Source organism: Bison bison, unplaced genomic scaffold (assembly GCF_000754665.1).
Source record: "Bison bison bison isolate TAMUID 2011002044 unplaced genomic scaffold, Bison_UMD1.0 scf7180017864495, whole genome shotgun sequence".
Classification (NCBI taxonomy): Eukaryota; Metazoa; Chordata; class Mammalia; order Artiodactyla; family Bovidae; genus Bison; species Bison bison.
Window position 1 is genome coordinate 643,041 of NW_011495054.1, and position 12,740 is coordinate 655,780.

Consider the following 12,740-nt stretch of genomic DNA (forward strand, 5'->3'; position numbering starts at 1 on the left):
GCACCTGCAAATTCAGAGCTTCATTAAGTAACAGTGTCTAGGTAGAATTTAATAACATTATTTTTTAAAATTATATTTACTTCTATGGTTATCATCTAATTATGGCAAGATATCTATTTTTCATTTATTTGAATGAAATAAATGTCCCTTTTACAATAAATTTGTTTTTGTAAAAATAGCAAGTCACTTCATAGAAAATTATATGCTGTGTCAGATTGTAAAATAATTGGGCAAAAATTATGCATAAAGATAATACTCGAATGAAGTTTTGGAGACACTACTTTAGTGGATCTGTAACAGCAGTATCTGGGCTTCCGAGGTACTGCTATTTGTTAACTCTTCATACTTTTCTAGCTTTAGGGTACATCATGGCCCCATGGGATGCTTGTTAAAAATGCAGGTTCCCAGGACTTTAACCCCAGAGAGCCGAAGTAAGTCCCAGGTGGGATCTGGGATTTTGAAATTTTTTTGGCTGTGCCACATGGCTTGCAGGATCTTAGTTCCCCAACTAGGGGTTGAACTTGGGCTATGGGAGTGAAAGCCCAGAATCCCAACCACTAGGCCATAAGGGAACTCCCTGGGATTTTGCAGTTTTGAGGTAACTGGTTAGCATGGGGTACTTACAGAAATTCTGAACTAGATCTTCCAATTTTAACCCAATACGGGGGTGTTTTTTTTGTTTGTTTGTTTTTTTAATGGATTTGTAACAGGGCTACCTGTGTGCAAACCTGCCAAGCCACAGAAGTGCTTTTGCCTTTGTGCTACTTTTGTGTTTCCAGGGATAGAAGCAGTTACAACTAACGTTCAGGCTATGTTCTAAGCACTTTACACTTGTTGAGTCACTGACTCCTCATTACCACCCCAGGGGCAGATAGTTACTACTCCTATTTTACAAGTGAGGAAACCTAGATCCAGAGAGCTGAGATCCCTTGAATAAGGTCACAAGGCCAGGAGGTTGGCAGAGCTGGGATTAGAACCTGGTTATGTGGCTCCAAACCAGCATTTTTCCCTCTAGTAGTCTATTACCTCTCCTGGACCCCAGCTCTACTTGTGATGATGAAGAATCCATCGTATCAGGAAATCAGACTATTTATAATCAGAAATATATTGATATTTGGACTGAATAAATAAATGAATCAAAGACTGGGTGAATGTTTCAGCATTGAGAACAATTTGCCTTCTCTTGAAACTAGGGGCAGGGCTGTCTTTTAAAAACTAAAAGTCAACATTTTTACTTCTTTTGATGGAAAAAAAAAAAAAAAGAGGCGTTCTCAATTTACCAAGAAAACTAAACTGTTACTGACTTACGTGATCCTGTACACAAAAAGCACAAGACAGGGGGAAAACCTGTGATCTGTCTTGCTAAACATTTCTAACTTTCTCCCCCATTTCTTCAAAGACAAGTCCAAAAATCACAGATGAGACTTGTAAAGGACCTTCAGTTCTATTTTTCCAATTCAGGTACAAAATGGGGCTCAGTAAACTCCCAGTCTGTACCTTTCAGAAGAAGGCAGTCCAATTTTGGATGACTTGAAGCTCACCCAGGACGACCTGGGCAATTTTGTTCACTCACCATGTGCATTTTTTCTTCCCTCCCCACCCTCCCCCAACCCCTGCCCCCAGCCAAAGTCACAGATTGGTGCTGGAAGCGAAGCCAACACTGGCCTACCAGCCGAGCTGCAGACAGCTGTGGTGGGGTGTGAAAAGGAGGCACATTCTGCTTTTACCGACCAGACAGCCCAGACAGTGTGAGCTAGAGGCAGTGGTGGGCTTCATCTCTGACCCAGGCACAGCTGACCTCCACAAAGGTCTGGTACCAAGGTAGGAAGGATGCCTTGAATATGCACAGACTGTGGAACAGGTTTTGTTTTTCCTGTCAGCAGATGCTTTTTTGCACCGCTGAATTGCTCTGGTGGAAGAGAGCTTACAAGCAGGAGCACATGGAAAATGCATGGCCAGGATGTCAGCAATTGCGTCACAGTTGCACTTTGCAAAGGGGTGATCACTTTGAACAATGCACATGCATTCACATGACAAACCATTAAGACTCTGGTCCCAGGGAAACAGCATGTGTTCTTTATCAGATGGCTTCCTCAGACCGCAGCACACTGTGGACTGGAGCCCTTCACACCCATTAAACAAATGTGGGGCTAACTTTTATATTTTATGAGACGCTTTAGATGTCCTTTTGATAATGAAGCAGTGAACGCTCCTCTAAAAAAAAAAAAAAACAGATGATTTACTCATGTGTTTCTTGTATCTGTCAAGATGACTGTTGGGCAGCTGAAGGTAGCCTGTGTCTGTGAGTGTAGATATTGAGAACTGCAAAAGACATGTCAGTAAAAACCAAAGAAAGATTTTCAACTTGTGTGCAGTTTGATCTGTAAGGTCCAAGGCCAAAAAAGGGTGATTCTCTAAAAGACAGCTGTCAAGCAGTAATTCTCTCAACTCCAGTTGCATGTTTGAATTACCTAGGGAGCTTTTAAAAATTCCAATCCTTAGGTTGCACCCCAGACCAAAGAAATTAGAATTTCCAGAGATAGGACCCAGGCCTCAACACTTTTAAAAAAAGTTTCCTGGGTGATTCCCATGTGCAGATAAAGCTTATTGAATCACTGCTTTAAGGGGATATTTCCTTACTTTTTTGAAAGTCATATAGCATTTTGGGGAAAATAGTGATCCACTGATATCTCATTTACAAAGGAATGAAAATGGAAGTCACCATGTAGTGTAGCTGATTTCTGGACTTTATCATCTGCCTCTCTTCTAATTGTTTTGTGCAAGTATTGGAAGGCCTGTGCTTAGTGCCTCTGGGGGCCAGGCAGGTACCAAAGAGGAGGTGAAGGCTGAGGGAAAGGGGACTGGAGGGAACTGGAACACCCCCTTTGCTCCACCCCTCCTCCCATCCTTTCCAGGTGCAGATGCAGCCTAAGTAGGGCCAAGGTTTCAAATTCTTCTGAATAAATTGCTCATCAGAATTATTTTTATGTGAAATATCCCCCTGCTAGAACTGTTTGCCAAAATTTAAAACTCCCTGAAGCCAAATGAAACTCACCTACAGTCCACATTTGGCTTTGTGGACTGCCTTTGCTTTATACATCTTTTGGGGATTCTTCTTTTTATTGCAGTAAAATACACTTAACATTAAATTTACCATTTTAATCCTTTTTAAAGTATACAATTCAGTGGCATTAAATTCATTCATGGTGTTGAACAACCATCACCTCTATCTAGTTCTAGAACTCTCTCATCACCCCAAATAGAAATCCAATAGCTGTTAAGCACTCACTCTCCATTCTCCCCTCCCCCAGCCCCCAGCAACCGCCAATCTGCTTTCTGTCTCTCAGATTTGCCTATTCTGGGTATTCCATAGCAGAATCATACAGATGTGACCTTTTGTGTCTGACTTCTTTACCTCAGTGCAGCATTTTCAAGTCCATCCATGTTGTAGCTGGAGAAGGAAATGGCAACCCACTCCAGTGTTCTTGCCTGGAGAATCCCAGGGACGGAGGAGCCTGGTGGGCTGCCATCTATGGGGTCGCGCAGAGTCGGACACGACTGAAGCGACTTAGCAGCAGCAGCAGCATGTTGTAGCATGTGTCAGTGCTTCACTCCTTTTTATAACTAAGTAAGATTCCATTGTGGGTTTACCTCGTGGCTCATTGGTAAAGAATCTGCCAGTGATGTAGGAGACTTGGGTTCAGTCCCTGTGTTGGAAAGATCCCCTGGAGAAGGGAATGACAATTCACTCCAGTCTTCTTCCTGGGAAATCCCATGGACAGAGGAGCCTGTCAATGGGGTTGAAAAAGAGTTGGACACAACTTAGCAACTAAATCACCACCACCACCACCACCAAAATTCCATTGTATGGAAAGACCATGTTTCGTTGATCTGCTCATTAGACGGTGGATAGGTGACTTGTTTCCACCTTTTGGCGCTTGTGAATAGTGATGCTCTGAACAACTGTGTGCAAGTTTTGTTTCAACACAGGGCTTATTCTTCCATAACAACATACGCTCCCAGAACACTGATCCCAACTCCAAGCATACTCCAAGCAGGTGCTTATGACTTGGGAACTTAACTCTAGGATGACCGAGTCATCCCAGATTGCTTTGTACTGTCACAGTTTTAGCACTGAAGGTTCCACATCCCAGGAAGCCCCTCTGGGTGGTTATACCCCTCTAGAGGCTGCTGAAGCTAATAGGTAGAGGAAGGGCTGACAGGGCCTCTCTCGTTCACCAGCATGAGCCTTCTCAAGGCCAGGCCACATAGTTTAAGTCTTTTGAGTGTGACTTTAAAAATCATTGTGCCGAGTATATGTTCCTTGTTGTTGTTTGTAATCACCAGTGATTTCAGGCCTCTGTCTTTAGCACAAACCAATGCTTCTGTGTGTACCTGGAGGATTCCCTTTTATTTATTACTTCTTTTATGTGTTTATTAAATTTTTTTAAAAAATTGAAGTATACATGATTTACAATGGTGTGTTAGTTTCTGGTGTACAGCAAAGTGGTTCAGAAATGTGCATGTATCAATTCAGTTCAGTCACTCAGTCGTGTCCGACTCTTTGCAACCCCATGAATCACAGCACCCCAGGCCTCCCTGTCCATCACCATCTCCCAGAGTTCACCCAGACTCACATCCATCAAGTCAGTGATGCCATCCAGCCATCTCGTCCTCTGTCGTCCCCTTCTCCTCCTGCCCCCAATCCCTCCCAGCATCAAAGTCTTCTCCAAAGAGTCAACTCTTCGCATGAGGTGGCCAAAGTACTGGAGTTTCAGCTTTAGCATCATTCCTTCCAAAGAATATCCCAGGACTGATCTCCTTCAGAATGGACTGGTTGGATCTCCTTGCAGTCCAAGGGACTCTCAAGAGTCTTCTCCAACACCACACTTCAAAAGCATCAATTCTTAGGCACTCAGCTGTCTTCACAGTCCAACACTCATATCCATACATGACCACTGGAAAAACCATAGCCTTGACTAGATGGACCTTTGTTGGCAAAGTAACGTCCCTGCTTTTCAATATGCTATCTAGGTTGGTCATAACTTTCCTTCCGAGGAGTAAGCGTCTTTTAGTTTCATGGCTGCAGTCACCATCTGTAGTGATTTTGGAGCCCAAAAAAATAAAGTCTGACACTGTTTCCACTGTTTCCCCATCTATTTCCCATGAAGTGATGGGACCAGATGCCATGATCTTCGTTTTCTGAATGTTGAGCTTTATGTATACACTTACATAAATACATAGATATATATTCTTTTCCACATTCTTTTCCATTATTGTTTATCATTGGGTGTTGAATATAGTTCCCTGTGCTATACAGGAGGACCTTGTTGGTTAACCATTCTGTATATAATAGTCTGCATCTGTTAATCCTAAAACTCCTAATTCATCCTTCCCCTCGCCTGACCCCAGCAACCACAAGTCTGTTCTCTACGTCTGTGAGTCTGTCTCTGTTTCACAGATAAGTTCATTTGTATCATACTTGACATTCTACCTATAAGTGGCATCGTAAAATATCTTCTTTCTCGGTCTGACTTTCTCAGTGTGATAATCTGTAGGCTCATCTATGTTGCAGCAAACGGCCCATTCCTGCTTTATCTTGGCTTCAGAATCTCCTCCTCAGCAGAACTTTCCCAGAGTCCCATCCCTTTCTCTTGCACAGGTCTAAAGGACTCTTTTCTCTTTTCCCAGGGCATGTTCTAATTACAGGATTTGTTTGCACTGGTCCCCCCACTAGACTGTGACTTTCTCGAGAAGGGTGGATGGTTGCTGATGTTTTTGTCTGACCAAATATACCCTTTCTACTTCTGATAATAGTATTTCTCTTTCTCTTTGGGGGACCAGTCCTCCCCTAATCTCATACCACATGGTTTGTGTAGACTTGATGCCACTTCCTACTACCCAGGCCTGGCCCATCCTCATGTCCCACCCCCTTGGCCAATGTGACTGGCTTTGGAATCGGTGGCCTGCACATTCAGTCCTGAAACTTATGTTGAAACTAGCTGGAACTATGTTGGAGTGAGCTAGAACTTCGTTGGAGCTAAGGAGAAAGGGACTACATTTCTCATATAATTACTAAGCTCTCTGTGCTTGTCTTTGTCACACCCTGGGAGAAAGCCACCTAAAAACAAAACCAAAACAGAAGACAGCAGAGCTGAGTGATAGAGAGAGAAAAGAATGGTGCCGGGCCAGAGCAAGATTCCTCCCCTTCATTTCCTGATGATGTCAGTCACTTTTTTTTTTTTTTTTTTACGTAAACTGATTTGTGTTGAGTTTTTGTCCTTTGCAACTAAAAGAAAACTGAAGAACACACTGTCCCTAATTAATCTTTAAATTCCATGCATGTAGCATTTCCCTAGCACATTATAGGTACCCAAGAAATGAATGTGTTGATACTTTCCTAAAGAGGCCATTATGATGGGTAATTTTTTTTATTCATTAATGAAATAATATCGATGCAAGAAGAGTCAGGAGGGGAGGATGTAGAAAAGTTGGAGCCCTCACACACTGCTGGTGGAAATGTAAAATGTTGCATTCCCTATGGAAAACAGTGACAGTTTCTCAAAAAGTTAAACAGAATTACCACATATGATAATTCTGCTCCTATATATATACCTAAAGAATCAAAAACAGGTGTCCAAACAAAAATTTCTACAAAGATGTTCACAGCAGCACTATTCACAAGAGCCAAAAGGTAGAAAAAAATCAGCTGTCCACCAATGATAAACAGAAAAACAAATTGCAGTATAGCCACACAATAGAATATTATGCAGCCATAAAAAGGACACGTGCTATGAAGTGAGTGAATCTTGAAAACATGATGCAAAGGGAAAGAACTCAGACACAATATTGTATGATTCCACTTATATGGAATATCCAGAATGTGTAATGACTGCTAAATGTGTACAGGATTTCCTTTTTGGGTGAGGAAAATGTTCTGAAACTAGACAGTGGTGATGGTCACCCAAAACTGTGAGTGTACCAAATGTCACTACTGGTGAATTTTATGTTGTGTATATTTTACAACAATAAAAATAAAGGAATCAGGAGCTTCCTCCGGGCTGCTGCAGATAGAGACTATGCAGGTTGCAGGTGCCCAGACTGAGGCAAATCTGTAATCCAGGCTGTGCCCTGCCATACAAGCTGTGACCCTTGGTCCCCTTGCAGAGCAGATGCCTTGTTCTGATTCACACAAAGTCTCCATTTGGGCTAAAGCAGAACTTCATAGACAAGATGGCATGAGAAGCAAACTAACTTGGTTGATGGCCTCACTTTATTAAAATTTTTAATACTCCTCAGCTGTATACCTCTCAGCATCCACAGAGAGCCACTGTCTGCATCCTCTTCTATCCTGAGGGTTCTGTATCTGAAAATTTACAGTGCATCATTTGGGTGCTTAATTTGTAAAACCAGCATAAATCATTGGACTAAACTGTCCATTACCATGAGCTCAAACTATCTTGCCATCAAGAGAGTGAGCTGGTGGTTTTGCTCATGTTGGAAAATTAAGAGGCAAAAGGCCAAAAGGAGAACTCTGAAACAAGTCAGTTTTCTTATGTTGGGAAAACTTCATAAGGTTAAAGGCAGGAACTTTCTGCCTGCACTCATCAAAGGTATTTTTTTTTAAAAGCCATTTATGTTTTGGGGATCAATGAGTTAGAACAGAACAATAGTAATCCTTTCGAAGCTACGAAAGATTTGGTCATGTTCTGGGGACTAGTTTTCTGAACTTTCCCTCCTCCTCAAAGAAATCAATAGGGAAAAAGAAAAAAGCAACGCCCTGGGCAATTGCTTTAAGGACAAGTCAGTGGTAGTTGTTTTTTTGTTCGTTTTTCAGTTTCAGGGTCATAAACCACCCCTCTGCCTTTGAATCTGCCATTTTCCAATTTGCATCTGCATTCACAGTGCAACTTAGAAAATATTGGGGGCAGGTCATCATTAATGGGCTTCCCTAGTGGCTCAGATAGTAAAGAATCCACCTGCAATGCAGGAGACCCAGATTTGATCCCTGAGTTCAGAAGATCCTCCGGAGAAGGGAATAGCAACCCACACCAGTAATTTTGCCTGGAGAATCCGATGGACAAAGGAACCTGGTGGACTACAGTTCATGGTGTCACAGAAGTCAGACACACACACACACACACACACACTAATACAACAGGATGTGGAATGAGACTTTTCCTGTCAACCCAGAACTATAAAACTTTGAAGGTGAGGGCAGTGGGTAACAGTACTTCCTCCTTCTGTTACGAGGTTGCCAGACTGGTCCTTTGACCATCAGTAACCATCAGCCTCCAGCTAATATAAGACATGGTCAAGATTTTATCCAGAGGAGGTTTCTCCAACAGGTCTTTGTAGGGGGTGTTTTCTTCTTCCCTTTCAACCCCCAAGCCAAGAGAGGAGAGTTCAAAGGAGGATCACTCATGAGACTGGGCACACAGAGGGGGAGTGGCTGGCATTTCACTGCCCACTTAAGGCTGCCCATGGTGAGGAGAAAGGGCAGCAGGGCAAAGGTACATCCTGCTTCTCATGGGCCAAAGCACATATCCTTAGACTTGAGTCATCCTGAAAAACTCACCGGAGAGGGCAGCCTGCCAGGCAAGCGGCCCTCAGAAAGAGAATGTAGGGTACTTCCTGGGGTGTGAGTGGAAAGGGGATGTGGGAGAGATCATAGCATGTGCTTTGAGTCTCCACATGGTCCCCACAGAGGTCTCCAAAGATCCACCCCACCGTGCACCCCCATGTGAAAGAACCAGCATGGAAGGACTCACCAGGACATGGACGGGGGAGATCTGACACTCAAGTATCAGATATACCTGTTCTCACTTGTTTCATTTGAAGGTCCCTTGCACTCATTCCTCTGCTCCTGAACACCAGCAAGAGGAGCTGGAGAGGAGGCAGGAAAGGACATGCCTGCCCTAGTCTCCATACCAGAGTGGGTGGGGAAGAGGCATAAAACTGGATGTGAGAAGGAAGCTTTGGTTGGACTAGAATGGACTTCTAATATGCAAAATTGAGATCATTCTTAATGGCTGAAACTAAAAGCTATGGGATCTTACGAGAGTTTGCCAAGTTCAGCTCATTCAGTAGCCCAGTAACAATAATTTATTTCCACTATTGATGAAGCTACTCTGAGATTTTCATCTTTCAGAGCTCGAGTGCAGTTTCTAGGGTGAAATACGATTCTCATCAGTTAGTTTCCAGGCAAGGAGCTGCTTCTAGGGGACAGAGAAGCCACAAAGCTTTTGGCAGCCTTCTAAGGTTGGAGAGACAAAACTGGGAACTTGAAAGGCTAATACTGCGTAAAGAGGGAGTGGGGGACAGAAAAGTGAGTTTCATAGATGGCAATTTCCTGCTTAAGACATTTGGCAAATTCTGAAACAGTGCAGGCCAAGAGGCTAAGGAGCCAAGCAAAACGTTTCTGAGAAACAGCAGAGTTTTCAACAGTCTTGCCATGTTTTGGAGACAAGGATTAGAACCTAGGACCAGGGGGAGGGGCCTTGGTGAACACCTAAACTTCTCAGTTGGAAATACCCAAAGGCAAGGATTTAGAAGTGAGAGCCAGAGTTAAATGGCGTCTTATCAAAACTGCTATGCAGCCTCCATCCAGCTCAGCCTCTGATTGGATTAGGATGGTTAGTCCTCATGCCATCTGTTTTGCAGAGAAAGGATGAGCCCTCTCCAGAGTTAGACAACATCAACCAGAGACTCTAGATATTTTTTTCATACACAGATACTGTATTGCATTCAACAAACATTACAAGGCCTGCCAAGAGACAGGACCAAATCACTGAAAACAAAGAGAAAAATAGTCAATAGAAATAGACCCCCCTCCCCCCAGGTGACTGAGGCATTGGAGTTAGACAGGGGCTTTAAGATAACCGTAATTAACATTTTCAAGAAAAACAAAAAGACAGAAAAAATGAATGAAGAGAGACTTTTCCCAGAGAACTGGAATTTGTAAATTTCATAATCCAAAAGATTGAGAACGTAGAGAACACACTGGAGCTCCTCATGGATGGGGGGAAATTTTGAAAATGCTGATTCAGCTCTATTTGAGCCATTAAATCCCATGGGCCCACAGTCCAAGAAAAAGTTTGATATCTCCAGTTGTCATTCTACATCTTAAGCAACTTCCTTTAAGGAATACATATTACCATGAGTTCTGAATCTCCTCTGCTCTATAAGCCCAATCCCTGGAATGGAGCTCTGTTCACCTGGAGAAAGAGGTACCTTTTGCCAATTATCCTAAATACATCCTTTGGGCAATGCATCTTGGGAGTACTATTAGTTAAGATGATCAGGGAAATGAAGCCTTTCTGAGATGACATTGAGTTGACACAAAGTGACAGGAGCTAATCAGAAAAGTATTGGGGGAAATGTGACCTGGGGAGAGGAGACAAAGAGTACAAAGATCTCTAGGACAAGAGTATGTTTGGCAAGAGTATGTTTAACCTGGGGATAGCAAATTTTTCTGTAAAGGGCTAGATAGTAAATATTTTAGGTGTTCCAAGTCATATAGTATCTGCTGCAACTAAATTCTGCTGTTACAATGCAAAGGTAAAGACACACAATAAATAAATGGGTGGCAGTATTTCAATAAAACTTTATTTATGAACACTTAAATTAGAATTCCTTGTTAATTTTCACATGACAAAATAGTCTTTTGATTTTTTCTGAACCATTTAAAAATGTAAAATCCATTCTTTAAATAATTTTCTTAATTGGAGTATCATTGACTTACAATGTTGTGTTTGTTTCTGCTGCACAGCAATGTGAATCAGTTATACATATACATGTATCCACTCTTTTAAAGATTCTTTCCCCATGTAGGTCATTACAGAGTATTGAGTGGAGTTTCCTGACTATACAGTATAGGTCTTTATTAGCTATCTATTTTGTATATGATAGTGTGTACATGTCAATCTCAACTCCCAATTTATCCTCCCCCTCCTTTATTTCTTGGTAACCATAAGATGGTTTTCTATATCTGTAACTCTATTTCTGTTTTGTAAATGAGTTCATTTGTACCGTTTTTTAGATTCCACATATAAACGATATTATGATATTCATCTTTCTCTGTCTGACTTACTTCACTCAGTATGACAATCTCTAGGTCTCTTCATGTTGCTGCAGATGGCCTTATTTCATTCCTTTTTATGACTGGGTAATAAGCAACAGTTAGAACTGGACATGGAACAACGGACTGGTTCCAAATTGGGAAAGGACTAGGTCAAAGCTGTATATTGTTACCCTGCTTATTTAACTTATATGCAGAGTACATTATGCAAAATGCTGGGCTGGACAAAGCACAAACTGGAATCAAGATTGCCGGGAGAGATATCAATAACTTCAGATATGCAGTTGACACCACCCTTATGGCAGAAAGCAAAGAGGAACTAAAGAGCCTCTTGATGAAAGTGAAAGAGGAGAATGAAAAAGCTGGCTTAAAACTCAACATTCAAAAAGCGAAGGTCACGGCATCCAGTTCCATCACTTCATGGCAAATAGATGGGGAAACAATGGAAACAGTGACAGACTTTATTTTCTTGGGCTCCAAAACCACTGCAGATAGTGACTGCAGCCATGAAATTAAAAGATGCTTGCTCCTTGGAAGAAAAGCTATAACCAACCTAAATAGCATATTAAAAAGCAGAGACATTACTTTACCAACAAAATGTCCATCTAGTCACAGCTATGGTTTTTCCAGTAGTCTTGTATGGATGTGAGAGTTGGACCATAAAGAAAGCTGAGCACCAAAGAATTGATATTTTTGAACTGTGGTGTTGGAGAAGACGCTTGAGAGTCCCTTGGACTGCAAGGAGATCAAATCAATCAATCTAAAGGAGATCAGTCCTGGGTGTTCATTGGAAGGACTGATGCTGAAGCTGAAGCTCCAATACTCGGGCCACCTGATGTGAAGAACTGACTCATTGGAAAAGACCCTGATGCTGGGAAAGACTGAAGGCAGCAGAAGGGGACAACAGAGGATGAGATGGTTGGATGGCATCACTGACTTGATGGACATGGGTTTGAGCAAGCTTTGGGAGTTGGTGATGGACAGGGAGCCTGGTGTGCTGCAGTCCATGGGGTTGCAAAGAGTCTGGCATGACTGAACAACTGAACTGAACTGAATATTCCATTGTGTATATGTACCGCACCACATCTTCTTTACCCATTCCTCTGTCAGGGGACATTTAGGCTGCTTCCATGTACTGGCTATTATAAATAGTGCTGCACTGAACATTGGGGTGCACGTATCTTTTCAAATTATGGTTTTCTCCAGATGTATGCCCAGGAGTGGTGTTGCTGGATCATATGGTAGCTCTATTTTAAGTTTTTTAAAGAACCTCCCCTACTGTTCTCCATAGTGGCTGCATCAACTTACATTTCCACAGTGCAGGAGGATTCCCTTCTCTTCAGACCCTCTCCAGCATATATTGTTTGTAGCGTAAAATCCATTTGTAATTCTGGGACCATAGTTTGCTGATAGAAGGTCAGTTAGGTATCTGGGATCAGATCATGCAGGACATGTAGGACACGGTTAACAATCAGATTAAGGCAAAGCCCCTTTCACTCTCCAAATGGAAAGTCACCCATTAGGGCGATTGAAGGCCTGGGTGTCAATTCTGGGAGGCAGTTTCCTACAGCCCAAGGGAGCGCATCAGGTTTGTCCCCGCCCCCGCCACACACACACCATAAAGGGAGGACAAGCAAACACACACACCCCACCCCACACC